Below are 27,952 nucleotides of genomic sequence, written 5' to 3'. Positions count from 1 at the left end.
CGAAGGTCGACAGGAATACGCTGAAGAAGGAAAAAGCGTCGGCGAGGAGGCGAGAGGCTGCGTGTCAAGGTGAGTATCCCCGGGCGGGGCGGGAAGGGGAGCGGGGCCGGGCCCCCCGCCAAGCCGCCGCTCCGGAGGCCGGAGGTGCCGGGGGGGCCGGGGCCGCGGGGGCCTCCAGGGGCGGTGGGACCTCCACCCGCAGCGGCCCCTGCAGCGGGGTGCCCACCCTCGCTGACTGCTCTTGCTTTTCCTTCAATGAGGGGCGGGGACGCTTCGCAGCGCTCCCTCTCACTCCGCCCCCCCGCCCCAGGCCCGGGTGGAATGGGGTAGGAGACCCCTGGGGTCGGGGAGATAAAAGAGGAACCGTAAAATGTGTCTCTATAGTCACATAATGGTTTCTTCACCCCCCCCACCCGCCGGCCCCGCCCCATAAAGCTTTCTGCGTCACGCACAATGAAGCAGGTTTGGCTGAGAAGTTTATGTTTTATTTAACAATGAAAGGCACTTTCTGGCCTGGTCTTTGGGTCCCACTGTGCAGTTTGGGAGCAAATCCAGGTGGGATATTTAAATTTGGTTCAAATGTCACATGGATCATTTATAAGTGGTTCAAGGTAGAACCACCACTCACCCCGAATTCAGGCATACTGTTGCGTGCCTGTGCAGCTGTTTCTGTAGGTGGCTGTTATATAGATCATGTCCATGCAACCTACACTGACAGAGGCCTGGCTCAGTGTTGTGGTACCCAATGCAAAAAATCAAATGAAACGCGTTGGAAGTAAATCATACTGGAATTCTGGTTCAGAGGAATGACATCCTAGTACTTAAACTATTAGATTCTGTTTGGATAGATTATTTAATCTACCACACACCATCTCTATACTTTAATTTTCCCGATTAAGTGTGCAAAATTGGTCTTGTCCTGATTTCAGTTTTACAGCTGGGATTTCGTTTGTATTCCCAGTTGCCCCTGAGGAAAGAGAATCCCTACAGGAACCTGACAACACAGGAAAATAAGTCACAGTGTACTTGAGCATTATGCTACATTTTCAGAAGAATCCCTTAAAAATGTGGCATCTTTTAGTGTTTTGCATTGGACTTCTGTATGTCAGGAACTGGAAATAACCCTACGTGTTTATTGTAAAGATGTATTTTCCAAAAAGGATGTAACAACGATAATATTTAAAAGGTTCCAATTTAATGTTTTTGAGGGAAAAATAAAAAGAATCACTGTAGCCTGTCTTCAGAGAGACTGGCAGGTTTTGAAAGAAATCCTGAAGAATGCACAATGCATTCACCTTGTCTAGTTTAATAGAGACAGAAAATGATTAGAGTGTGTTTTAATACTTGCCGTACATGTGACGTAGGACGCCAAGCCTCAGAACAGCTTAAATGTTGACATACCCAGCTTGAAAAAGCTTGTCAAATAAATCAAACCATTCTGGGGGCAAACCCATGTTGTTTCTAAACCACAGAGTGGGGCAGTGGCCGTGGTTACTCCCATGGCTGAATGGTGAATGTATAGATTTAAAATACATTTTGCCACACTGGTTTCCAGAGGATTGTTTTGGCCTCGTATTCTGATGCCATGAGCCAAAACTCTGGTCAATGTTTTGACAACAGAGCCAGGAAAAACAAAAAAGGCTTAGCCTGTGAAAAAGAAATGAAGATGTAGTGAAGGAAAACAGTAGTCTCTCTGCCACTGCCTTACTCAATCCATATGTGGACTTAAACACAGGAAATACCCACCATTCACTGCAATCAAGCCAGGGGCTTGTGCATCAGAAAGTGCCTTGTGGAACTAATTGGACTCTATTAAGATTGTCATTGACATCGGAAAGCATTTTGAAATTTGAAATCGCAACATTTAAAGAACACAGAAAAAAGATAAGCTGCTGCAAGATTTTTTTTTAATGTGAAATATATTCATCACAAAACTACAATGCTTTTATGAGGGCTTTGTGCATAAATGAATTGTAATTTTGTGATGTTTGTGTTTTTAAACACTTTATGCTTACTTTTCATCTGAAGTCTTTCTGATGCACCAGGTTCACTTCAGAATGGAAGAAAATCCTAACTTCACTGATTTAAAATTGTGATAAACAACATGCACGCTACCTTTCATACAGGAAAAGTTTACAGAAAAAATACAGCTGTAAATAATGGATCCTGGAATGATTTTTTTTTTTTTTTTAATTTTACGAACTTGAATGAAAACAACAACATTTGTCCTTGTCCACAAGTATTTGGCAAAGTGTCTGTTTTAGCACTTCCATGCCAGATATCTGCTTGTGAAGTTTTGGTGATGGTTTTCCTGACCGTACTGTTGCATTTAGATTTTTAGCTTGGTGAGTCACTATTATACCTGACAAGATAACGTTGTGATTTCCAATTAAATTCAACTTCTGTGTGATTTTCAGTGAATTCATGTTCCTGTGAACTCCTGTGATCTTTGCCTGTTCCTAGTGCTTTCTGTCAAACCAGAGGGGCCATTAATGCTTCAAATGGTACTTTGGTACACTGCTGTACTATGGATTAAGCCACTTGACCTTCCAGATAGACTGGGGAGAGTTTGAGGGGGTGACATGTTTTCCACTGTTTCCAAGTCACTAAATAACGCTGCTGTAGAGCTGTATAATAAAAATATTAATTCCTCCACATCAGCCACACAAGTACTGTGACAGCACTAAGGACACAGAATTTGAGTGTTTTGGATGCTGTATGTACCTGAAGTTTTTGGTTTGGTTTGGTTTGGTTTGGTTGGTTGGTTGGGGTTTTTTTGTTTGTGTTTTTTGTGTGTGTGTGTTGGTTTTTTTTTTTCATTTTTTCCCTCTTTGTTCCCTTTTTGCATTCCAATGCTATCTCATTCAAATTTCATGAAAAATTCCAGTTCAAAAATTCCTTCTTTGAAAGACTTGCAAGAACAAACCTGTTCATACAGAGCAAGTAATAATTTCCACTTGTTGAAACCCAGCTGATTGACATTTAGAACACAGGTAGCTGAACTTCAGCTCCTGAAGCTGCAAATCCAAGTGTTATATTTGTCTGAAGTGATTTTAACTCACTGCATATGAAAAACATAATGGCAGTAGAGGCTTGCTCTCTTTCATAATTTCTTAAAATCCCAGTTTTCCTTGCCTGGCCCACAGACTTGGGATGGCTGAGGTTCAGCATTCCATTTTCTCTCCTATTTCTTGTGCTAAAATGCATCGAGTACCCCAGCTCTTCCTCCAGGGTCAGTGCACAGATCACAACCTCCTAATCCCCACTACCAGTTATTCTTCTAGTTGAAGAAGCAGCCTTAAACCTGACATTTTACAACATTTGTGGATTTGACTTTTTGAATTTATGAATGATTTCTGAGATTTTATGTCTGTTGGGGAAAGGGCAGGGAGAAACTCTGTGTGTAAATACATAAAATGGGATGACTTTACAGGCATGAGTCAAGTCTGATTGTAATGTAAACACAACTGATTATTGTGTTAGTAGATGTCTGTAAAGTGTATTTAGAGTACAATAGCCCATATGATAAATTCAGAAAGTGTCTGTACATGTAATAAATTAAGAACATACAAAACAGTTATTTGCCCATAAATAAAGTTGTTCATTCACCATGCACGTGATCCTTCAATTTTTTTCAGTGTGAAACAATCCACATATGTAAAAAACTGTTTTGAACAGAACTCTCAGCCCCATCAATGTATCCCCCAACATTCTTGTGGAAACAAAACAGTAAAGTCTGGTATTTTGAGATCTGGACCGTGGACAGATGCACTGCCATTAATTTTAAATGATGAGAACCAACCAGGTACTGTAGGCACTAAGATTATATTCTGAAATTTTGTATTGCTCACTTTGGAGTGACAGCAAGTAAAAATCACTCCTGGAAGTCAGTGTAATTAGATTTCTAATTTATCCATGTTTTTCCTGATGGAATAAACATTAGGTTGATGTACACTGGAGACAGCGAAATTTGGAAGTTTCGGCTTCTTTGCTGACTTTGCATTGGCCACTGCCCGTTACATTTCTCTGCAAAATGAATGTTCACACTGATCCATTTTCTTTTGCTTTTTCACTGTAGACATCTAAACATGTAAAATGCTGCTGTTCTTTAACAAATTGTAACAACAGAACAGCAGACATATATTGAGATAGAAAAAGAAAGTAAAGAAATAAATGTGTGAGGGTAAGAGAAAAGACAGAGATAAATGTGTATGTGTGTAAATCTATTTCCTTTGAGTGACACTTGATGAAAACTATAAATTACAACACACATAGCAGTAAAGCGTTCATTAGATGCATCTGCATCTCATCTGCCATATGCTGATCCAGTGTCCTGCACGTCTGTAGCATTTAATTGGATGCCATAGCGATAGGCACAGAAAAGAGAGGAGAGATTTGTAATTAAGATGCAGTAAGCCAAATTGAAACCAGTGTTGGAAAATATGAACTTGAGGGAGGATAATATTCTCAAAAATAATAATCGGTATTTATTTATGGCATCAGAATGCCAAAAGCGGTGGAGGCTGTCCTGGACCTACTTTATCTTGGTGTTGGCATTAAGTGTGTAGGACTTGGAATTTCATTCCACCCCACTGATATGGTTGGTTGTGCCTGTGGACCAGTCTTTCAGCCTGGTTGCTCTAAAGAAAGGTTTTAACTTCCAAAAATTATAAATAACTTTATTGATGATGAGTAGTGTGAACAGAATGGCACAGACTATTAAAAACATTCCCTTTAGTTTGTGAATACATACTATCAGTAGTAGTTGTGGGACCTAGAGTATGAATTACACAAGGCTACTGAAGACAGCAAGATTTCTCTTAGCCATTGTAGAGTTCTTAAAATAACCGTATAACCAAGTCCAAATCTGTTAAGCTGTCTTGGGAAACATACTGCTACAGATAAGTGATAGATCCTCAGCTGATGTAAACAGACATGGGTGTTTCGATGTGCTCCTCACACAGCTGTGAGCTCATCTCCATAACAGTCTACACAGTGGAAAGTGCTCTTCCTCCCCACTGGCCAAATAACTCCCTACTGTATTGTCCAGCCTTTTGGGAGATGAAAAATACAGAACTCAATATGTATGTATCCTGACTTGAAGAAAATTCATCTGCCAATGTTTGTGAAAGTGTATTACTGGATCAAAATAAAAATAGTCAATTTATGTCTGTTACTCCATGTTTTTAGTGGGAAAAAAAAGGGTATAAAGTTGCACATTACATTTTCTAATATTCCAAGATAAATGGCCTAGAAAAATCCAAACATTGTTATTTTTAGCTCTGTTTTCTCTCTCACTCTCTCTTCCCCCACCCCCTCCTGTCCCCACAAAAATTCAGGCCAATTTCAACCACATTTGAGAGAGGAGGAGAACTCTGAAACATCGTTAAATTCCAATAACTGCCATGAAAATTTGTGGCTGTATGGAAGAGAAAAAAACATATTTGTTCTTCCAGGTAACTTGGCCCCCATTTGGCAAATCCAGCTTTGCTTCTGCCTGGCAATGGACAGATGCACGATGGATGCTCTTGGCCACATTATCGGCCAGCTCACCAGTAAACCTATAGCTCCAGGCGGGCTTCAGGCTGTGCTCTCTCTTGCGAAAAGGGATTATCAAGTAGGGACGTGAGAGATGAATAGGGTTAATACTGCAGTAACGTAAAGAGGATATAAGACACAAACACAAAGAGGAACTGGCTCTGTTAGCTACTCATGGAACAGCTTGTTTTTTAAATATACCTAAGGCAGTTATTACATTTTTCCTAGACATCAAGTCTCGTGTTTATGAACTATAATCCTTGGATAATTTATCACTTTCAATAAATAGTAGCATTTGATTTTCATGCTATGGCTCTTTCAATGAAGTCATTTAATTGAAACAGGATCTATGGTATTTCCACACCGACACACACAACATCAGCTCCTTCTAAGGGACAACACATTAAACTTCTGTTCACGTTCTTCACTGCAGAGTGCATGCTTTAGCTTTACAGTTCTTCCTATTATTTTGCACATGTATTTTAAGGATTTTCAAATTTACAAGCGACTGATGTACACAACATATTTAAATAAAATTGTTCTGCTGACTGTGGAGAGACCCGACTCCCCACTTAGGCACTACCTTTAAATGCCTTCAGATAGATGGTGTGAATAGTCTAAGTGGAGGAAGAGCTTGGTCAGCCCCTGCTCTCAGCATGAGAGCCACAATATAAGAGAAGGTTTCTTTTCCCCTCAGGATGGGCCTAAAGAAATGTGATTTGTCGGTGAAGGAACATAATTAGTATCCTCAGTTACATTAACAGACATGCAGTCTGCCATCACTTCCCCAGCCAGCCCCTGCCAGAGGGGCAGAGGTGGGGATGACCAGTGCAGAGGGACAAAGAGGTTCCCTCACAGGCTCTGTCATTTCCCACCTCCTCTTCACTTCCTGACCCAGGGGCTGCCCTTTCACTTGTCTTCATCTGCACCAGCTTTCCTGCAGTGCTTTCACTGAGGCAATTGCCACCTTCTCTTCTGTTGTCACTGCCTCCTTTGGACAACAGAATTATTTCCAGCTCTGATTTCCTAATGCTTCTGGAGCCATTTGGTGCTTCCCTTCCTCTGCTCCTTTCTCTGCCTCTCCTCTTCCTCTGCCTTTCCGTGTCTTCTTAAGGTTTTCTTCATTGTTCCTTTTCTCCTTTTCCAACTTGTCCTTTGGCAACCTATTCAATTTTTATGGCTTTTTTACAATCTCTAGGATGGTGGCTACTGAGTATAAGTTTCTGTTCCTGACAACATCCTTCTTTTTTGTCTCAGGGATTCTCAGATTTCACCCCTCAAGTCTATCCAACATGCAATTGCCAACATTTTCTGGCTAGCTTGCATTGCAGTTTTCTCACTATTTAAATGAAAAAAAAAAAAAAAAGGCAAACCTGGGGTCTCCTTTCTCAAGAATACAAAGGGGATGTTTCTGTTCTTGGTGGTGTAACAGGTAATAAAGATAAACCTTGTTTTTTTTTGCAGTCAGTCTAGACTGTATATATTTATATGTAGCTGCTATGGTGACATTTACAACAAATCGTTATCATTCATGTGGAATAATCTGTCAAATATGCAGGGATTTAAATATTTTACCACTAAAAATTGCCCATGCTTTTCTTAGTTTTATGTCAAAAATTCCACATCGTTCTTAAAAAAACACTTTCTCCTCCAATATATATTTTCCAAAGCTGTATTATTGTAAATTGCTATAAATGATCCTCATTTGTGTGGGAGAGAAGGATGGCAACAGGAATGCTCATTCCTCCTGAACGGGCTTTGTTTGAACTGGAAGAAGACAACTGAGATCCTTCTGCAGAAGGATCCATTGTGCAGAAGGATAGAGAAGAGATGGAGGGATTTCTTAGTCCATCGGTGATTTGATTACAAGTGAAGAGTCTCGCAAGGAAGGTGACTCCTCTCCAGAGAATAACTGAAAATAGTTCCATCCAGTTTCATGAGTAGTGATGAGCCATAGACAGGATGGATAGGTCAAGGATAGGAAAGAGGAGAGACATGTAGAGAGGACAAGCAGATAGCATGAACCAAACAGTTGTCATTTTGCTACTGATGATGGGAACTGTCTACTGGCTCCAAAATTAAACAGCTGCATTTGCTTCTGTGGTATGCTGGACACCGAACTAGATAATGGAAGCTGTCCCTCTAATGGGAAAGAGTATGAGTTTCTGCACAAAGATCATACTAATTTATAGGTCTGGTGACCTTTTGCTACAATATCAATTCCTGGATGTGTACAGCCAAATAAGACCGCAAAGGGAGGTCACACACCACGTCCTTGTGTGATGCAGTGAAGATGACCAAAGAAGCAAAAGATGACAAATCTATCCACAAATAAAGATGAGAAGGACAAAACTAGAGCATACACTTCATTGGCATTAAGGTACAGACAGAAGAATATTACTTTTTATGTTATAGTTAATTCTTTGGATGAGTACCAGAAACAACAATTCTTTTGTCTGAATTGAAAGCTCTTATCTTCAGCTGCCAAAAATCCAAGATTTTCTTTTAAAAAGTCTCAGAGATCTAAAACAATAAATGTTCTGTTGCCTCAAATCCAGCGGTGGAGAGCTGGCATGCCAAAGTCCTCCTTCTGTCCAGTAAAGATGTTTGTCTACAATGTTTGTCTTCCCATTAGGGAGATCAGTAGAATTGAGTATATATTATAACATATACTTCACATATTTGTTTCAAAGATGAATTTAAGAAGTATTTAACATCTTCTGGAGAGCCTTGAAGATCTGAGGGGCTAAATCGTGGCAATTCAGAAAAAGTATGCATCTGACCTAACAATGTAGAAATCAATTTTGTAGCTGTTCCATACAGCCAAAGGCTACCTTTCCTGCATATCCTCCATAAAGTAGGACCAAGGACAACTGTAACAGAGGATGGACAGAGGAGTGAGGTTTTGCAATATGCATACATTGCCACTACATTTAGCCAGGGTCGCTGAACACAATGACTTCATCCATCCTGGCATGCCTGAAGCCTGACCTCAGCTCACTTTGGCTTCAGCTTGGGTTGAAGGTTCTTAGCAGGTGCTGGCAGCTCTGTGGATGTGACACAACATATATAGCTCTCTCTTCATCCAAGAACCAGGATCAGTTTCACGCTGACCCTGCAAATTACATGTGTGCTATGCAGAGTTTGTCCTGTTGTTGTTGTAGTTTGAATGATCTAAGTTTACAACCGAGTCAAGGCTTGTAAGGAGAGCTGGTATCTTTTACCAGATCAAACTGGAGCAACAAAGCAAAAAAGCAACCTAGGAGCTTCCAGGCACAAAGGTCTGTCTTGTCCTGCTCTAATGGCAAATCAGAAATGCTGAAGGGTCTGTGTCACCCTCCAGAGATGTGCTATCAACTGGTATTTTATCATTATACATGTAATTTTTTTCCAGTAGTCTTTCCATTAATTTTTAAGAGATATTTTTCTGTGATGGACTTTCACAAGAACACAGGGCACTGCTTTTAAACAGACACTTTTCTTTTGATCATTTGTGCTCACAGATGTCTATTGTAATGCCAAGTGACAGATTTGATGGGAAGTAGCAGCGTGCAGCAAACAATCCTGTGTGGAAGCATCAGGGCTTCCTCTGTCCATCTACCGAGACGCTTTGCTTCAGCTGAAGCCCTGCTTCTCAGCAAACCACCCGTTCAGCACACAACACGTCTGTTTGCACCAGGAGATCATAATCTGCTCTGAAATCCACCACTGTGTTTTTATTCACATAAAGTTCCTTCCACATGGCAAAATTAGTGCTGGTCACAGACGCTACACATACAGTAGCAGGTAGTACAGAGTGGTATGAGCAGATCAGTGGAACAAATCTGCTGGTGTCGAGGATAAGGCACATGTCCGAAGGGATTTTATTTGGGCTGGTTTGTGCCTGGTTTTGGGACCTGTTCGCTACTTGTTAGTGGTTGGAGTATACTAGGTGCAGTCCTCGAGCACATCTGGCTTGATTTCGTCCGAAAATTGTTTATTGAATGTGCCTTTAGACCACTCCATGCTGTGAATCAAAGCATAGTGAATGGGAACAACTAGGAGATTTGTTCAGAAATGCACTTCTGGTCTGATCTAAAACACTGCTGTAGACTCCTCCGGAGCATGCTGTGCTGTAGCATGGCCCATCATAAAGGCTATGTCCTTCATGGTCCATCAGAACTTTTTTAGTTTGGCATTGCAATTCCTTCATTCAGGGAGGCATATATTCCTCCAGAAGGCTTGGAATGTGGATAGACACTTTTGCTTCTGACATTAAAATGACAACAATAAAAACAAAAGTTATTTTTAGAAGTCAGCTTCTAGTGAAAATATGCTAACATCACCAGGTAAATTTTATCCCTGCGGCTGGGTTACAATGCCACAAGTCATATATGAGTGTGCATGTAGAACCCTGTCTAACCCAGAAAGTACTTTTTTTAGGCCAAAGTTCTAGTCAGACATAATATTTTAGTATCTATAAAAAAGGAAATATCCTATTTTTAGTGTCTGGTGATGTAGCCATAAGCTTCTAACAACAAACAAGCAGGTGTGATGCATTTGCTAAAATCCCCCCACCAAGCTAACAAACAAACCAATTCTAAAAAACTCAATACCCCTCTGCACTCCCTCAAAAAAAATCAAGAAGCCTTTTATAAGCCTATACAAACACATTCAAGAGAAGGGAATGAGAAACAGTAGTATGAAACATAAGGCTGACCACACTTACCCTAGTGAGAAATGTTTTCATTATTGTAGTGGAAGCAATGTGCCTTAAATGGCTAAAATGTTTAATCATCTCATCTTTGTTAGAATGTTTTAATCACCAGCCTAAATTAAAAATATAGGAAGTACTGGAAGTGCAATTGTTTCAATAAATGTGAAGAAAGAACTAAGTGCCAAGAAATACATTAAGAAATTATTTTTTGCCTCTACTGCTACAGTTAAGAGAATATAGCTGTCACTCTTGCTTTGCTAAGGTCTTTCCTCTGAAGGTAGTCCCATTGATTGTGGCCAAAAGATGCAGTTATTTTCTACCACGTGACTTTATTCAGACACTTTTGTGAAACTGATAAAAAATTTGACAAGAGGAAATGACATTAGAAAGCATTATATTATTGTTATCACCATCATCATCATCTCTATTGTTTTAATTTTGGGAGGATCATATTTGATTCTGCTTGCTGATTCTACCTTAGGGTTTTATGGACACTGTATGGACACTGAAAGCATGAATAAGACATTTTGAAAAGATTGTGATGATTTTGCACTAATTCCAAGAAAATTCTAAAGGTCTTCCCCACACTCCTCAGATTCAGCTGTGCACTGACTATGCTAAATTGCAGAACTTGGCTTTAAGTGCAGTTTGAACTACAGGAAGGTTTGGAGCAGACAGAAAAAAGTACAACGTGTGTCTGAACACATTGTAAAATAAGCAATGTAAACTATGAATATGGAAGAAGAAAACAGAAAGTAGATTTCCAATCTCTTCATAAACCATAAAATATATCCTACAAGTAAAATAAAATCCTCTCTCTATGCCAAGCATTACTCCATGGTAATTTTTCATCACACTGTATCCATTTGCATGAGCCACTAACTCCGGTTTGTAGCCTTCCACTGGTCTAGACAGACAAATCTTTGGAGATCTATTCTTTTTGATGGATTTATCAGATTTCCAGCCCTGTTTCCCCCCTCTTTCTAATTTCTGTTCCTACCTCGCTGTTGTGGGCTGCAGCGGGTTGCTGAGGTAGGTCCACAGAACTAACCCTGCAGCATCAGGGCGAGCAGCTCGCTTGCTTGCCAGCCCTTTCTTTTAGTCTTCTTTGAAGAGACCCCCCCACCTCAGACTTATTATGATATGGAAACTGGCTGCCTCTACAGTAAATTTAAAACCTATATGCTACCACTGAGGAGCACAGAAAAAAAACTTTGTCAAATTCCTGTGCTCCAGCTCCTATAATACAATGTGTGTTCTTGCTGCACATGCTTTTGTACATTGTGTATCCAGCACACTTAATATTGCACTCTATGAAAAACTTTGTTGATATAAGATTGCTAAAAAGGGCTGCAATAAAGCTGTTTTCTAACATGGTAGGTTTTGTTTATTTTCAGAGTTCAAGAACACAGTGCTTTGGTAGTTCTGCAGTCCCGGATGTGTAAGGTATTTAAAAATCAATTCCAGAAACCAATGCAGTTCCATCCAAGGTACATCAAGGGCTAGATGCCAGCCACACATTAAGTATAAATAATGTAAAGTCATCAGTCACCTTTTATAGTAAGCAAAGTAAAATTGAAGAAGTAAAGACAAGCTAATAAAATAATTAATATTAGTGGAAAATAACCGGTATATAGTAACAAATACATTTCTGTAGACATACCACTTAACTCTAAAAAAATATATACATACATATATGATGGATACAAATGAGCTTGTGATTTTCTTCCAAAAGTATTTGAGCAGGAAGTAAAACATTTTCCCAGTGGATGAAATAACACTCATTTTTGCCAATCTAAGCAACGCAGATTTAAATTTTATGTGTGTCCAACTGCTTGCTCCCCCTCAGCTAATAACCTGCCTGCTGGAAACATTTCAAATGAAAAGGAGTTCACAGTTCCTAAGCCCAGCTCTGAATATATCTGCCATGCATGTAAACAAGTAAACCATTATGTTTCTTGTTGAGATAAAGAATACCATGATAAGTGGGGACTTTTACAAAACAAAGGGCTTCCTATTGCGAGTGTGGATAATCTTCCAGAAAACCCTGTGTTTTGGCAAATCACACCAGATTAATCTATTAGGCATCTCCTTTCATCATCAAATTTCCGCTGCCTATCACAGTGGCTGCCTTATCAAGCACCCTTTTCTCAATAGCGGGCCCATTCCTAGGATTTCAGGTGCTGGCCTTCTGCGCTCAGGAAACAGGTGTCCCCACTGTTTTCAGGCAGGAAAGGTCCCTGCACAGAAGCCTGGGAAAGGGCAGGGGTATCAGCCGCTGTTCTACCTGAAGGAACAGGTAACAGGAAACTGTTGATTCAATGGGCTGAACTTAATTGGCATGCACTAGTCAGCACTGAGAGTTTTTGTGAATTAAAAATCCTCATAAGAATTCTTCCCAACAAAAGTTTCAGAAAACGGGGGACGATACATGCCCAGAGATGCCCTCCCAGGAGCAGCCAGTTCCTGTAACTCTGTTTTAAGTGCCGCATTCTCTTGACGTATTCCAGAAAATATGAGCTAGGAGTTGAGGGCAGCATGTCAAGCTTTACGTGGTTACGTATAGTGCCTGAGCTGTTAGGCAAATTGCCTATATTCAGGAGGAAATGGATTTAAAATCTCAACTAAAGGCTAATATTCCAAACCAATTAGTATGATGGATCAGGTTTTCAAGCTCTCAGTACCTCCCCTGGCCAGACTTTTTATTTTATTTCTCATTAATGAAACTGGGCATATGGTTTCTGACCAGACTATTCATCTGTGAAACAAGGCCATCCACTAGGTCACCCAGAAATGCCACAATATGGAGCACTGATAGAGCCACAGGGACAAAGAACAACATTTTAAAGTTGACAGAGAGAGATGTTTTACTGGAGTCAGTGAATTCTCGCCCCGCAGTGCTTATCTCTTCTTGTCAGGATGGCATCAAGCAGCTCTTGTCCAGGTGGGTGTTTCAGTTCCCACCTGCCTTCTCCAGCAGAAAACCTTCATTCTCTGCTCTAAACCCACTCCTAAAAAATTGGCTTGCACAGGCTTTACTGTAATGAAATCAAGGCAGGCAGGAAGGCCGGCGCAGTGACAGCAGGAAGAGCCAGTCTGCTCTCAGCTCCTGGCTTTGATAGCGGGGCTGCTCGGAGGCGACGGGATGAGCTCCCAGCTCTGCTCGCTGGGTCGGAAGCGTTTGATAAGCGCTCGCCTGCCCTTCCGGGACTCCACAGCACAGGCTTTGTTTCATCTACAGATGATTAAATGGTCTACGGGGCAATTACAAACTGAAGGAAGGAATAGCCGTCTCTCTCCAGGTTTCCTCAATCAGCACGATTGAATTTCTCAAAGGAAGGCAGCAGTAGCAACAGCAGGCTCAATGACTTTTCCTGAAAAATGTTCTCCAGTTTAGGATTGAGCTTTCATTTAACTACTTGCTGTTTAATTTTATTAACTGCAAATTGTGGCTTAATAGATTTACAGTTGCCATAAACTTTGGCCTCATGAAAGCTGTCAGAGTGGCCAGTTGCACAGCATATTGCTTGTATGGTGCTAGAAAGGGTGAACTGGACAAACCAGGCACCAAGAAAGTCTGCAGAGCATTTTAATGAGTGTGTGCATGGTCTTTTCAGAGGCAGACAGAGCTGAAACACAAGCAGTCACTCACAGTAATTTCCTTTTGCTCCTCTCTTTTCTAGGATTTAGAGAGAAGGTGGAAGACTTCAGGAGTTTATCTGCATATGAAAAATACCATATTCTGCCTTTTCAAACACAAACTTTGTAAATTGCTAGACAGTGGTTGGCCCAGTCCAAAAATGGAGTATTGTTTTTTTTGTGTGTGGATTTTTTTTTTTTATTTTTTTTTCCCTGTGTGCCCATTACACTGTAGCTCTGTTCTGCACTCATTACACTGTGTTTAGCTCCAGATACATACCAGCAAAAAATGCAGACATACTGGAGGGAGTTCAGAGAGAAACATCAAGCCTGATTAAAAGGCAGGAGGGACAGACTCCTGTGAGAAGATTAAAAAAAATTAAATACAAATGGTTTGGTTAAGCAATGATGGGGCAGTGGGCATGACACTTGCCCTAGGACAAAGACCGCAGGCTGTGCAATTTTTACCTGTGCAACTCCAGGTAACCTCCCTCCTGATCAGGCAACTCACCTAAGTGACAAGGGCTAAAGAGAGGAAGAGAAGATGTGTTTTCATTTTGGGGGTGTGGATTATTTTCCCTTCTTAATAAACTCTCCTTTGGGAGGATATTGATTTCGGAAGCTGGTAGCTTTTCCCACCAACCATAGTTTTTTTGGCAACTGCCTGGATCCCCTCTGTGTGTTGCTAAAGAATTGGCTAGTTGACTCCAGACAACATATGTAGGGATTTGACTTAACCCCCACCCAGATATGTACAAAACCATCTCAGAGATCTTCAGGAAGTATGATGCTAGAATAAAGCAAGGCTGCTACAGCTCTACCCTGTTTCATCCCCCAAGCAAAGAACTCTGCTATGTAAGAGTACCAAAGCAGAGAAAAAGAAGAGCTGGTGTCCTATGCAGAACAAGCATTTCCCCCCTGTGCACACAGAGGGATATTTCACATCTCTGGCTTACATCAGCAAATGATTCCAGATGCAAAGATGCACCCAAACATGAATCAGTAGAAAGGAAAGCTATAAGTAACGGAGGAAACCTATTTTTGCTGTTACTGCATTCTGAAAATTGTTTACCTTCATGTCCAAATATTCTGCGAAATGGGTGACATGTACATATGAACTTTGTTGAGTGACAGCAATTGTACCTGAGGACAATATATCAAAGGACCTAATAATTACAAAAATAGTTTCTTGGTGTAATGATCCCGTGTTAAACAAGACAATTGATTTCAAACAAAATTTAATGGACAAATAATTGTACAGTGTCTATACTGGAAGAATTAAATAACCCACAGAGTGTGTATGATGACTTGTAAACAGGCACGGACCTGCCAACAGGGATCGAGGGGACTTTTGCCCTTCTGTTCCACCAGCACAGCTAATGAGCCTGCAGCTTACAAGGCCACCATACCCTTACAGCCCATTCCCACTCCTGTCCTGTCAACAGCCCTGTCCCGTCCCATAACATGGTGCGTAGATCACATCAGAGGGACTGGAACAGAATTATAATGTGTTGGGGTGCACAAATCATTACCAATAAAACCCCAACCACCTCCTAAAAACAAATAAAGGAAGTTTATTTTCTAGACCTTCTTGTGGTCTAGCTGTTAAGTTGTACTTTAAGGGAACCAAATAGTGTTCTAATGCAATTTGTAGTTAACTTTGTGGTACTGTCAGTCTGTAAAACGCAACCTATTCATTCTAAACAAAGCTCAACTGTGTGTTTTCCTTGTCTTTGGACTAGAAAACACAGCTTAACAGACACAATCAACAAGACTTTTTTTTTTTTTTTTTTCCCCCACAGTGACTTTGTGTGTAAATTCAATTTATTTATTTCTGTAAACTAGATGAATATAAGAGTTTTAAGGCTCTCAGTACACTCAGCTAATTGCAGTGTAAAACACTCCGCATGTTTGTTGCAAAAGACCATTTTGAAATGGCTCAAATATCTCAGAAAATTGCCTAAATCTTCTTTACTTCATTAACAAATGTTATATGTACAGATCGTCAGAGGACTTAATGGTGACCATGCTAATAGACAACTGCCAGCATGCTGCGGTGAGCGAGGCCATTTGTAATTCTCATTAACAGTTCTACCATTTTCAGTTGTATGAAAAGTGATAACACACTGATCTAACAGTCATTAAGAACTTTTTCGTACTCCTTTAGGATTAATTTGCACTGACCCAGAATTCTGTATTTGCTTAACACAAGCAGTGGGCCACTTTGATGTTATCTGCTTCTATAAACAATAGCGTACAGTTCTCTCCTGGGCTAAAACAGCTCTTATTCTACTGAGAATTAGCTGTATTAATCATTCTGAAGTCCAAGAGTGCATGATCATAAATTGTGTGCAGGGACCTCACTTAGCAACTCCCAAGACTCTCATTTATCAACATTTTTTTTTCCTTCCTGGATATTTAGTGTGTAGGGAGTAATTTATTTCTGAGCCAGTGCTTTGTGATGTCTTTCATGCTGAAGTAAAGTTGGAAAACTTTCTGCAACAAATATAATTTTTCTTACTTCTTTAGTGTAAAAACAAAAAATATGGACCACAGCTACAGACTGATTCCCTCAAGTGGCCAGAACAGAAAACACAGGCCAAGCTTCCAGCCACTGAGCTCTGAATTGGATGAACCAGGCAACGGTAACTAAAAATGAGGAGAATTTCACACTAAATATGACTTTTCTTAGTTATTCAATTACAGCTTTAAAAATATGGGGCATCTTTAAAGCTGATACCTGGCTTTTTCTTACCTTTCTTAAACCAAGTTGCTAAAACAGAATTAAGGTATAATTCAAGAAGATAAACTCTGCAGAGAACACTACCTTAGTTTATATTTTTTCCAAAAAGATATAGCTACAAGTGAATGATGTTTTTGTTACCATTCTTTGGTCATTTTCCCACCACCAAAATACACTACAAATCTGCCAAAAATGTAAGGAGGAAAAATGCTGCTCCGTGTCACCTCATAGTTGATATGACACCACGTCTTTCATACTTTTAATGCAACCAGTGAAAGACTTTTATTTAAAGTCTCCCCTCACTTACAAAAACCCCTTGCAAAAGGATACAAAGTCAGACCATACAGAAATCATGGACAGAAACAGCAAAAACATTTTGAGTGAATGGATGAAAACCTTGAGTCTGAGATGGCTGTCTTTTATCCACACAGCTCAATTTCTTCAGCTTTTGGTATTTTCCATTACCCAAACCAAAACTGGGAACAGAGGCCTTGATTTTGCTTTTCTCGAGAGGAGCATGCATGAAGTATCTTCTCTGACTTACTGGTAAAAGTCCAGATTTAAGTCATTTTTGATGAGAAAAGACTTTTGGCCCAACTTGGGCAGAATCAAACTCACAAGCATAGAAACCTTTCTAACTTTTTTCCTAGTTTCATCCTGAGCTTAACTTCAATTTCAAAGCTCTCACTGTTTTATTGTAAACATGTGGGTTTTAAAGTACTGCACCGCTCCAAAGTTATCTGCATGTGAGTTTATTTTATATTAAGTACTTAAAAAAATGTCTGAGCATTAAATGCCAACAGAAACAACAAAATTATAAATAAATCACCACATTCAGCAGAAATGCTTTAATTCAGAATGTAATAAAGACAGTCAAGGTTTAAAAAGTTTATGCCAGAGTGTAAACTGAAGGAATTAGTATATTTTTTTCCTGGAGACAGTTTTGCTGCTGCAGCCAAAAGATTCTCAAAGGTTGTTAAAAAATATAAAGAAAAAAAAAAGACAGTGGAAAAAATTTTATTTCCCTGCAATAAATTCTGGCTTCTGCAATTTGGCATCGTTATCAGCCATTAAGAACATTTGTTTTAGTGGAGGCCAAGCACTGCTGTTATATTCACAGATTCTCCCTCTCTTCCCGTAAATAAGCATTCAGGAGCTGTGACCTATCCTCACTTAGAGCTGTGCAGTCTTACTGATGTCCGTAAAAGCGTGAAGGCAACTGCTGTGAAAACTCCTCATACTTCAGAGGCTACCCTAATTCTTCCTGGATTTCTAATTACAGAAGAGCTTGCTTCCAGATTCAGGGGGCAAAATTCTGCCAGCAGTGATGTGAGACACCCTGACTGATTTGAAGCCAGGCAAATTATCAGTAACTACCTGTGGAAGAATTTTTCTTTAGGATGACAGATGCATGTTGCATGTGTATAATGAATGCCTGTATGATGTAACGTAGATGTGCCCAAGCCAGACCTACCTCAGTGTTACAAAATTTTGGGCATCCTGGTCCACTGGACTGGGTGTTGTGTCATTTTGTGGGAGTAATTCATTTTTTTTCCTGCCTCATGAAACACTGCATCTCCCTCCACAGAGCACTGCAGACATATTTACACTGCATTTAATCTCTAGCACATCAGCTCAACTTCATTTAAAATCCTGTGGATGGATGCTTGACACAATCCTCAAGAGCTATTTTTGTATCACCCATACACTGAGAACTGTACTCCTGGCCGAAACAAGGATAAATAGGGCTTTCGAGTGCCTTCTCTTCAATGCATGGTCAGCATGCTTTTGATTGCTTGTTCTCTGCTCCTTTGTATACTGCTGCTGCAGTGAGATTTGATCTGGGCTTATGCCTTGAGCATTATCTGATGGATCCTGAGAGAATTAAACTATCTGCTTAATTTAAGATCCATTTTAAGAAGTTACAGCACTTCCACTGCCCTTGTCACTCATGCTTGCATTGGCATATCTCTGAAGAATTGCACAATTTGAGTACAGCTATTAATTTATTGAAGTCTTGCTATTGTTATTATTAACTCTCCTGAGACTTAATTCCTGATATTAATTTTGCACTTTCCATTAGCTGTCACAGTATATTCACTTGTGTTTATAAGAAATCTATCTTTTGTTCGAAAAGTGTGCTCCCAAAATTTGCAATGCTGGAATACATATTCACTTATGAAAGCCCAAGGTCCGTGTTACAGTCTCATCTAAACGTGAAGGAATAAACATAAAATTGTGTGTACTGGTGACATCACAAATAATGACCACTAAGTTTTAAATTACATTTTAGTCCTTTCCTTTTACGGCTGCATTTGGTGGCTCACCTGCATTAATAATTTCATGACAGTATGGGAGAGGCCATGAAGAACAAGGGTCTATCATTGAGAACTGCCCTACTTCTGCTCCCTGGACATCTCTATGAAGGCAGCTATGCTGACAAGTAAGGTGTCTATAGATGCTCATAGGATTCTTTTTCATATGCACTATCTCACTGGCAAAAGGATTTGACATCTCTTTCTAAGACAACAGAAGGCTATCTTACTTGTGTAAGACCTTCTTTTTAAGAAAAGTCAGCCACCTATTCAGACTCTAAAATACAGGTAAGTGAAATTATATTTTCCTGTGACATCACACACAGGTTCTCTGCAGTGATTTAAGAATGAGGTCACGTAGTACCTGTCCTTTGCAAAGGCAGTCTTTCCAGCTGGTGTTCCCTCATGTTCTGGATGCCTGCTGAAGATATTGGCATCTCTCTAAGTAGAATTTCCTCCAAAAGCTTAAGAAGGGGCAGAAAGGAGAACAGCTGCATTCAATTACCAAAAGGATGTATCTGCTAGTCAGGAAGAAAAGGTGGTTGCTTCTGCTCTTTAGAAGCAAACTCTGGCAGATCAAAAATACACAGTATTTTATTTTGGTGTTTGGTTTGAATGAGAAAGGCAGAAACTTGCCTTGAAGAAGAGTGGCCTCTGAAGAACTTGTATGTTGTGGTGCTCCTCTTAAAATAAACAAGCAGAATCTTCCAAAAATCAGTTTCTCCTTATAAATTGCTTTTGCTGTAGTTTGGGGGCTGGGAGTAGGAAGGAAGCACTCTTTGATCAAGGTTTGTATTGAACCTATAAAAACGAATAGACAAGACTTGATGGTCTGTGTGGATAATTTGCTCCCTAAACATCCTCTCCTAATGGTTCCCTTCTGGTACTTTGCTCCCTGGAAGTTTGGTTTCTTTCAAAGTGGAATATGAAAGTGATAAATGAGGACTTGAGGAAGAGATCACTTGGTGGGAGGATGCAGCCAGGTTTTAGTAACAGAGGCAATGTCAAGAGCTTCATTTACGATCCAGTTGTATGTTGAACAGCAGGAAACGAGGAATCTGCTCCCTGTCAGCAGGTACTCTACAGACCCAAAGTGAAAACTCAGATGAAACCATTTGGACAGACATTCTATTCCTCAAACATTGGCTCTACTTTTGACATGGTGTATCAGATTCTTCAAGGGGGTGGAAAGGAGAGGATGAATGTGGGAGGACTTCAAGAGCAAATCACAAATACACTGCTCATGACCAAAAAAAACCCACAAAGAGCCATCTTTTTGCTTCATGTTGTTTTTTGTGGGTTTTTTTTTAAATGTCTGATGACTACTTAAAGACTGAATTGTAAAAGACCACCAGACTACACTAAATTTAACAGAAACCTAAAATTGAACTGGAAAAAATATACAGATTATGGGCTGTTGAATTGGAAAGTGGCCAATATTGTTCCCAGGATTAGATGATCTTGGTTATTAGAGCATTTAATATTTGATTTGTGCATAGTCTCCACTTCATTTACCATGGGAATTAAAAAAAAAAAAAAAAAAAAAAGTTCAAGGATTTTAAAACTAAGTAGAGGAAGGAGAAGATTATACCATGCTTAATCCTACAATTTCCTTACTGCTAATGAGTTATGGGAGGATATACAGTTGTTCTAGCTTCTGAACTGTGAAGGGCAAACAGGAATACAGGTTCTGTAGCCCTGGAGCAAAATGTGGTAATTCTATCCTCAGAACGTTCCTTGTGAAGTGCCTTCTGACTAGGAGTTCAATAAATGCCTCCTTCCAGAAGGTGTGAGGGTCTTGAAACTACTCAATATGAAATAGAGACACAAAAATTTCTGCTGAATCTGCAGTCATGCTTTGGAAGTTTTGTGTCATTATTTACAGATAATATGCCCATGGCTATTACGGCATTAGGCAGTGCAAACAGGAATTTCTGGAACCAGTCAAGGCTCTGACACTGTTAAGAAGACGCATGCTAAGGTTTTATATCTTTTCTAAAGGGCTGAAAAGGACTGGTCGGAGGCAGGGGTAGGTGGTGATGCAGGAGAGGGTTAGGGTGACAGGTTGGGAACATGAGGGCAAGCAGCAGCGTTGACAGCTGGAGCTGTGCAGCTGCGTAGGCAGATGGCTTATTTAACACAGAGGAGGAGACTGCCTGGGTTGAGCTCCACAAAAGGGTCAGTGTTGCTCATATCTGAAGCCTGAGACAACATAAAGAAATGGCTTCTGATATCAAAGGAGAAACAATTCTTATAACCAGAGTCTTATAATGAATAAAACTTCTGCGTTGCTATCCCCTTTCTGTAAGGGAGGAGAAAATTGTTATCAGTGCCTTGGTGGAGAAGGAAGTGACAGACAAGACAGAACGCAGAAGATGTTAGCCCTTAGGCCAAGAAAAGCACATGAATGCGATGTTCATGACAAAAGATGAATAAACATCTTGTTACCTTTGTGCCTTCTGCCTGTACTCAGTTTTCCTTGGATGTCAGGTTTGGTTTCCCTGGCAGTTCCCATGGCACTGGTACTTGTGGGTCCTGCTTTTTTATCACATGAAGAAATTGCAACAATGCTGTTGTGCAGTCACTTAGACAGCAACTGAGCCTACCTCTTGAAACTGTATGTCACCAATTATTGTAATTTTTTAAAGATAAGCAATCAATTATATTTAGTCCAATGAAACTTCTTTTTTTTAATCAGCTGCTTGAAACATGCCCCTTCTGTTTCACATCTGTTTCAAGATATGCAGTTAGCTTCTGTTTCCTTGTTATTCCATCTGCAGTTTCACAGCTGCATGTGTCCTACGTGCTGTTGTTTTGTTTAGTGACAGCATTTAGAATAAGTTATTATTTCTTCCTATAGTCACAATTCTGATAGATGTATACCTCTTTTCAAACCCACCTAGGGGTCAGGATTGAAATTGTATCTACCTTAGTATAATCTCCTACCATAAAGGACAGGCAAACCATATATTTTGCTTTGAATTAGTTGCTAATTAAAAACAAGGTTTTATGTAATTTTATTTTTAAGTTAATTCACATCCCTGGGAGGTAAGGGTGTAGGGTTTTTGTTTGTTTGTTTGTTTGTTTTAATACATACCAGTGGCTTAAGCACTACTAAAAAAGCTTTCAGTCTTTCAACATCCACCACTGTTTTCAGGGACTGTGCAAGTGAAGGAATGGGGTGCCAAAGTTTTTCTACAAGTACAGATATTTTGACCATTTTAACAGACACAGCAATATCTCAGCCATTATCGTTATGTCATATCACAGCACATACCCAAAGTATTCAATAGGCTCTCAGAACTGAAAAAACTCCAGCACTAGCTAACAGATCTGCTCTGTGAGAGACATTTACTCACTTGAACAAAATAAAGGAAAATGAAGAGATTTTACTATTATCAAACCTCAGGACGCTGTTGCCATTTGAACTGCTGATTTAACTTTAAGTCCCTCTTTGATATTCTTACTTGATGAGACTACGTGATGGCCATAAATCCAACTTGGCTATGATTCTGAAAGGTCACCTGTGGATATTGTTTTTCATGGTGTTAAATAGACTGTAATGGTCCCATTATTTCTCCAGAAGGACAAGTGAAAGTCCCATTGGTCTTCTTGCTGTCTCATAAATAATTAACAGGCTGTTTTAACTGGGTATAACCTTTGTACAGAGTGGTTGAGCTTCACCACATAGCAGAGGCAAAAGAGATTCAGAAAAATATCATCCATCATTGATGATACTAAAACATTCAGGTAATCTAGCAATAAAAATAAAAGACTAATAATCAAGTGGTAATCAAGCAGTTTTAGAGGCAACAACAACAGTTGCCTTTCTGTGCATGTCTGAATATTTTTAGCATCCTCCATCACCCAGGCTATTAGTTCTTTTTGTTTTTATCTTCCCACATGGCCATTCAGCTAACTTCCAACATGGGAAATTTAAGTAACTGTGGAATAAATGAGAAAAAGTCCAGAATGTTTATTTTTCTCTTCTGCCACAGGTAAAATCTTAAAGAAGAGGGTTAAAAGAAGGACCAGATTCTTTTTATTACCAACATAAAACTCAGAGCTTTCAAGTGGGGATGACTAAAATGAAATCTTGCGTTTGAATATTAAAATTATTCATTTAGATAAACAGTCCTCTTCAGCTTTCCATATTGAGCATCTTCAACAAAATACGAGGGTCTAAACCTTTTACTCAATCCAGTGTCTAAAACACAATGCTGAAATCTGCCACGTCTCACCTGGAAACTCCCCAGTTTTCTTGGTAACAACAGCTGGTCCTAGCAATAAGGAGCCAGGTCTGAGGTTGGAGAAGATGTTTCATCACCACAAAGTGAGAGGGGGGGGAAAAAGTGTGCTTGCTATTGGGTAGAGGAAAAATTGTCTGGAAAAGAAATGCTAAATTCCAGCCATGAAATTGCAAAAAATAAAATAAGGAAACTTAGACAAACAGAATCAAAGAGAGAAGAAAAGAGAGACAGAGAACATTGGTCTCTCACACATCTTAGGTTTATAGAAAGTCAGACAAAGGTAGTCACAGCTCTGTCTTTCTAATGAGCCTAAAATCTTCAGATCTAAACATCTCTACTCTCTCGAAACAAACAAACCAAACCCTGTGCCAAATTTCAGAACAATTAAATACTCTTTGCCTGTGGTGAGAAGATTGAGAAATTATTGCATCCAAAGTAACTGCTTCCTTTCTGGTCTGTTTTTAAACTGAAACGTAAGAAAACGAACTGCATGTTTCCACTGCAACCATTTGTCTTGTCTCCTTTGTCCTCCATTTTGGGAAATTAAAATACCTTCCTTACAAGTTGTGTCAAGTTTGTAGAGGAAAAAAAAAATATTTAACAATTCTGCCTTTGAAGTTCACTTCTGTGCAATTTTATTCTCTCTTTGGGCTTTATAGTCTTGGACTGATGAATACATGATAGCCGGAGGAAAAGGAAACCTCTGAATTCCCATCACAGGAGGAGATTTGGGAAAGATTGCTCTCAAACATGTGCTCTCTTCAAAGATGCTTTAGCAGCTCCACAAAGCAAAAAGACAGGTAGAGAGAGGAGAAAATATTTTAGAGCAGGAGTAGTGGGAAGTGCCAATGATATCTCTCCGACAATTGACAAGAATACCAGCTCCTATTCCAAGCCATTAGCGGCTGGTGGCAGCATGTCTCCGAGGAAAACCATGATACCAACAATCAGAGGAGTCCAGAGTCAGGCAGCTTTTCATGTGGAGGCCAGGGGAGGTTTCGAGCTGCTTTGCCCTCCCTACTGATCCCTGATCTTCATGGGTGTTAGAGGACTTGCTCTCTTGCCCTCCCTGCCAAGAAAACAAACCTTTTCCTCCTAAGGAGACACTCATAAAATCCCTGGATTAAAGAAATTTAAAAAAAAATCCCAGCAGGGGAAGCTTCCTGTGTATCTTTCTGAAAACTCTCTTCAATACCTAGGGAGCTCCTTACTGTACATCAACTTCTCTTTTAATTTTTAGCTGTTTTTTACATTTCTCAACTAATTTATGGGAAAACAATAAAAGCAGAAAGACAGCGCTCAGGTAATTTTATTAAGCAGCTGTAATGGGTGGTAGTTGCAAGTTGCATGCAGCAGAACCTCAGTGGTACTGCTCAAGATGCGGTGAAGAGGACTACTTGGGGAGATTTATTAAGTTCTTAACCTCAAGTTAAAAAGCAAAGATAAATAGAAGGAAGTCTTCCCCCAACAGACCTCAATTACTCAGAAATAGTCAGAAGATGCATTGAAAACCTTACAGTTTTTATCCCAAGCTTCATTATTCTTTATGTAACTTTTCTTAAAGCCAAGAACATTTCTGCATGCTCCCCCTCGAGCCTCCTGCACGCACACACACACATACACATGGTTGTGGAGATGTCCACACGTGAACTTTTGTGCTCTGCCCTCCTGTTTCAAAGCCATTGTGCAATCAATGGGCAGATTCAAAAGCTTCATAAAAACAAAGTCCATTTACTTACTTCAGGAGGTCAAGCCTCTTACATAAGCAATTTGAGGAAAGAGAAACAAAAACCTAATAGTATTTGCCTACATGTTTTTTGCCCTGAAAAAAATGTTGAATCTTCCATTAATTGCAAGTTAAAGTAGGAATACACAAACCTGAAGGTGACAACTCGACTTTCAGCAGCAGCAGCCCAATGGTGAACATCAGCACTTACTGATCATGTCTCGGCATTAACTAATGCGGTTTCTGTGCAACCTGAGGGCATAACTATGGGCTGTTTGCAATATCCCAAATTTCCCCCATGGTCTCTAATGTTTACTTAAACTCTAGAAATGGAGACGTTGATTTTCATTCATTTTAGCTTAGAAAATATTGTGCTTTTACAGACTGTTACTATTGTCTACTGAATGCAGTCATGGGATGGAAAGCAAACAAACCCTGAAGATGCAGGTGTGCGATGTGTTGAAATCTGATCTCTCTCACTGCCTGTAAGTAAAATAAACAGAATTGACTTAAATTAACTTAAGTGTTGACTGTAACCTCAAAGTCATTTTTTCCTTTTATCTCTTAAATATATATATTTTGGTGACATTTTAAAACCTTAGGTCTTAATTAATTTTCAGGGGGAGTTCTTCCTAAACACACAGGACAGATTCTGATCTTTTTTGGTATTTGGAGGGGTGTAATGACAGAGGAACATCATCCTGTTTCATCACTGGCTTCAAGGGATTGTACAAAATTTTTCTGTTGCAACAGTTGTATAAAATGAGACCTGGATCTGTCTTCTTACTGCCAGATCACAATCATCACAGAAACTTTAAAACAAACAAAGAGCTAGAGGCTACCTGTTCCTTTGCGCAGTGGCTGTAAGCTGCCAAGGCTGGACTGAAGCCAGCCTTCAGGCCAGGTTTACATTATCACCAGCAAAGAAGAAAAAGTCAAGTCCTGAAAAAAAAGTACTGTAGTTAATAAGAAATTGAAAAGATCTGATTAGCACATCTGTGATTAATCAAAGCCATCACAAATAATTCAATGAAACGTAACTCTTTGCTGAAATCTATTTTGACTCAGTTTACAGCAGCCTGAATAATTGTGATCCCCTTCAGAAAAACAAACAAAAAATCTCCCTGGCAAACAAGGCGGTATTATTTTAACCCTACACAGGATGACAGCTTTTCTCTGTACATATTACTATGAGACACGGTAACTAGCACATTGGACATGTTTCCATACCGCTTACAGAATAGATTTATATATTTCTTAAGGGCTTGTACCCTTAACATGATGAACTGAGAGGCTGTGGGATTGAATGAAATAAAGGTGTGTTTGGTTTGGTAAGCACCTGGATGAGGGGCTGCCAAGGGAAGTTTGAGGCCTGTTGGAAGTGTTGTACATAATACAATACACTTTCTCAAGGCTCTGTGTTTGATCAAAGCTCCCGTGTGGAGAAGCTGTGTCCATAAGGAAATCCCTTTTTCATTTAATTTTTGTTTTATTTTATTTGAACATAAAACCCAAGTTCTGAAAGCTTATTTTAAACCTTAAAGATCCCTTACAGCCTTTCATAAGAAACTATAACATCAATAATGATGCTCTGGCTTCCTGAATTTCTCTTGCAGTTTTCTTGGATTAATTATTTTTCCCTCTCCAGGAGATGAAAGCTGCCTCTGTGGTACAGAATGGATGCTCCTGGGGTTTTGATGGGGAGCAAGCCATCCCTGAGGACCTAGAGAGGCCGTTATATTCTGCAGCATTGAGCAGCTCTTGGAGGAAGGGGAAAGTGGTGGACTCAAAGATTTAATAACAGCACTCTGATCCTCATCTGTCTAACCACAGCAGGAGCTGGAGCAGCAGGAGGTTTCCCCCAGCTCCTGCTACAAGAGGGAGTCTTAACACAATCAAAATGGCTACATGCAACCCATCTTTGTTTCCCACACCTTTCATTGTTCCTACACAGCCTACATTTGAGATTTACCACTTCACCCCTCTGCTTCCATGCCAGGTCTGCAATGTGATTGTGTCTCTATCTGGAAAGTTCTCCATGAAGGGGCTCCTTTGTACAGACATAAAGAATGGAGGTTGTGTGAAAAGAAAGCACTACCTAGGTCATGGAGAGACCATGTTTGCACACGTATCAAATAATGCAACACCAATGGGTTCCAAACAAACATCCAGCCCTATCGCCTCTTCTTCTCTTCATGACAGAAATAGTATTTTCAATACATGCACACTGATGTATGCCAGCACCCACTCTACAACTCTAGAGATGCAAATACAGCTCCTTTAGATAGCACACACTGCTCTGTCTTGGCTCTGCACTTTTTTTTTCTTATTTTCTTTTTCTATTTTGTTATGGCACGTAATAGTTCAATGTTTAGTCCCGCAAGTTGCTGAAAACCAAAGCGTATGAAGGGCACAGTCTGTAGTGTCCCAAAAGTGCAAATTCTTGTGGGAAGGGACTGTGCTTGTCACACCTAGAAAGCATCTTAATCACCAATGTCATTTTGATAAGATAGGAAGGCAAATAATAAATAGGGAAGTGAAGATGAAATGGATTTTTTTTTATAGTATTAATATTAATTTCACAGAACACAATGGAATACCCTTAGGATGACTTCTGTGTTTCATAATAGGTTTATCTCATCTTAGCCAAAGTGTAAACAAACAAGACAAAATATAACAGAACTCTTAGTATGTTGTTAACCTGATATGATGGAGTGCAATAAAATTGGATATAGTGTTGTTACACTTCCCTACAACCACAACTTTGGATGTTGTACAAGTCTTGGAAATAGCACTGCTCTGTGGATAATAAAATAATGTGAACAATGAATATCTGATCCAAACTTTGGTGGATAATTATTATTAGATGTATGAATATTCCCAGGAAGGCAGCTTTTATTATTGCTCATGGATACATTCTGTAAGCATTTTTTTTACATATTGCTGGCAAAAAGTCTAGGGTGGAAAATCACAGGCAATTCACATCAAGTGAAATGTGCAGGCCAGGAGTTTTGCATTAACGTATCCGCTAGGCTGCAGTGAATT

The 27,952-nt window shown here is 39.7% G+C and overlaps 1 long non-coding RNA gene across 1 annotated transcript; it reads left to right on the top strand.

Moving 5' to 3' along the window:
- On the top strand, positions 1-27,699 carry LOC309435941. Its single transcript, XR_014183248.1, has 3 exons — positions 1-69; positions 25,291-25,392; positions 26,556-27,699. It is a non-coding gene; the product is annotated as an uncharacterized lncRNA (long non-coding RNA).
- The last annotated feature ends 253 nt before the right edge of the window (positions 27,700-27,952 follow it).

The sequence above is a fragment of the Streptopelia decaocto genome, assembly GCF_964273445.1.
Source record: "Streptopelia decaocto genome assembly, chromosome: 2".
Taxonomy (NCBI): domain Eukaryota; kingdom Metazoa; phylum Chordata; class Aves; order Columbiformes; family Columbidae; genus Streptopelia; species Streptopelia decaocto.
Note: the sequence above shows the minus strand (reverse complement) of the source record. Positions and strands in the feature narration are given on the sequence as shown.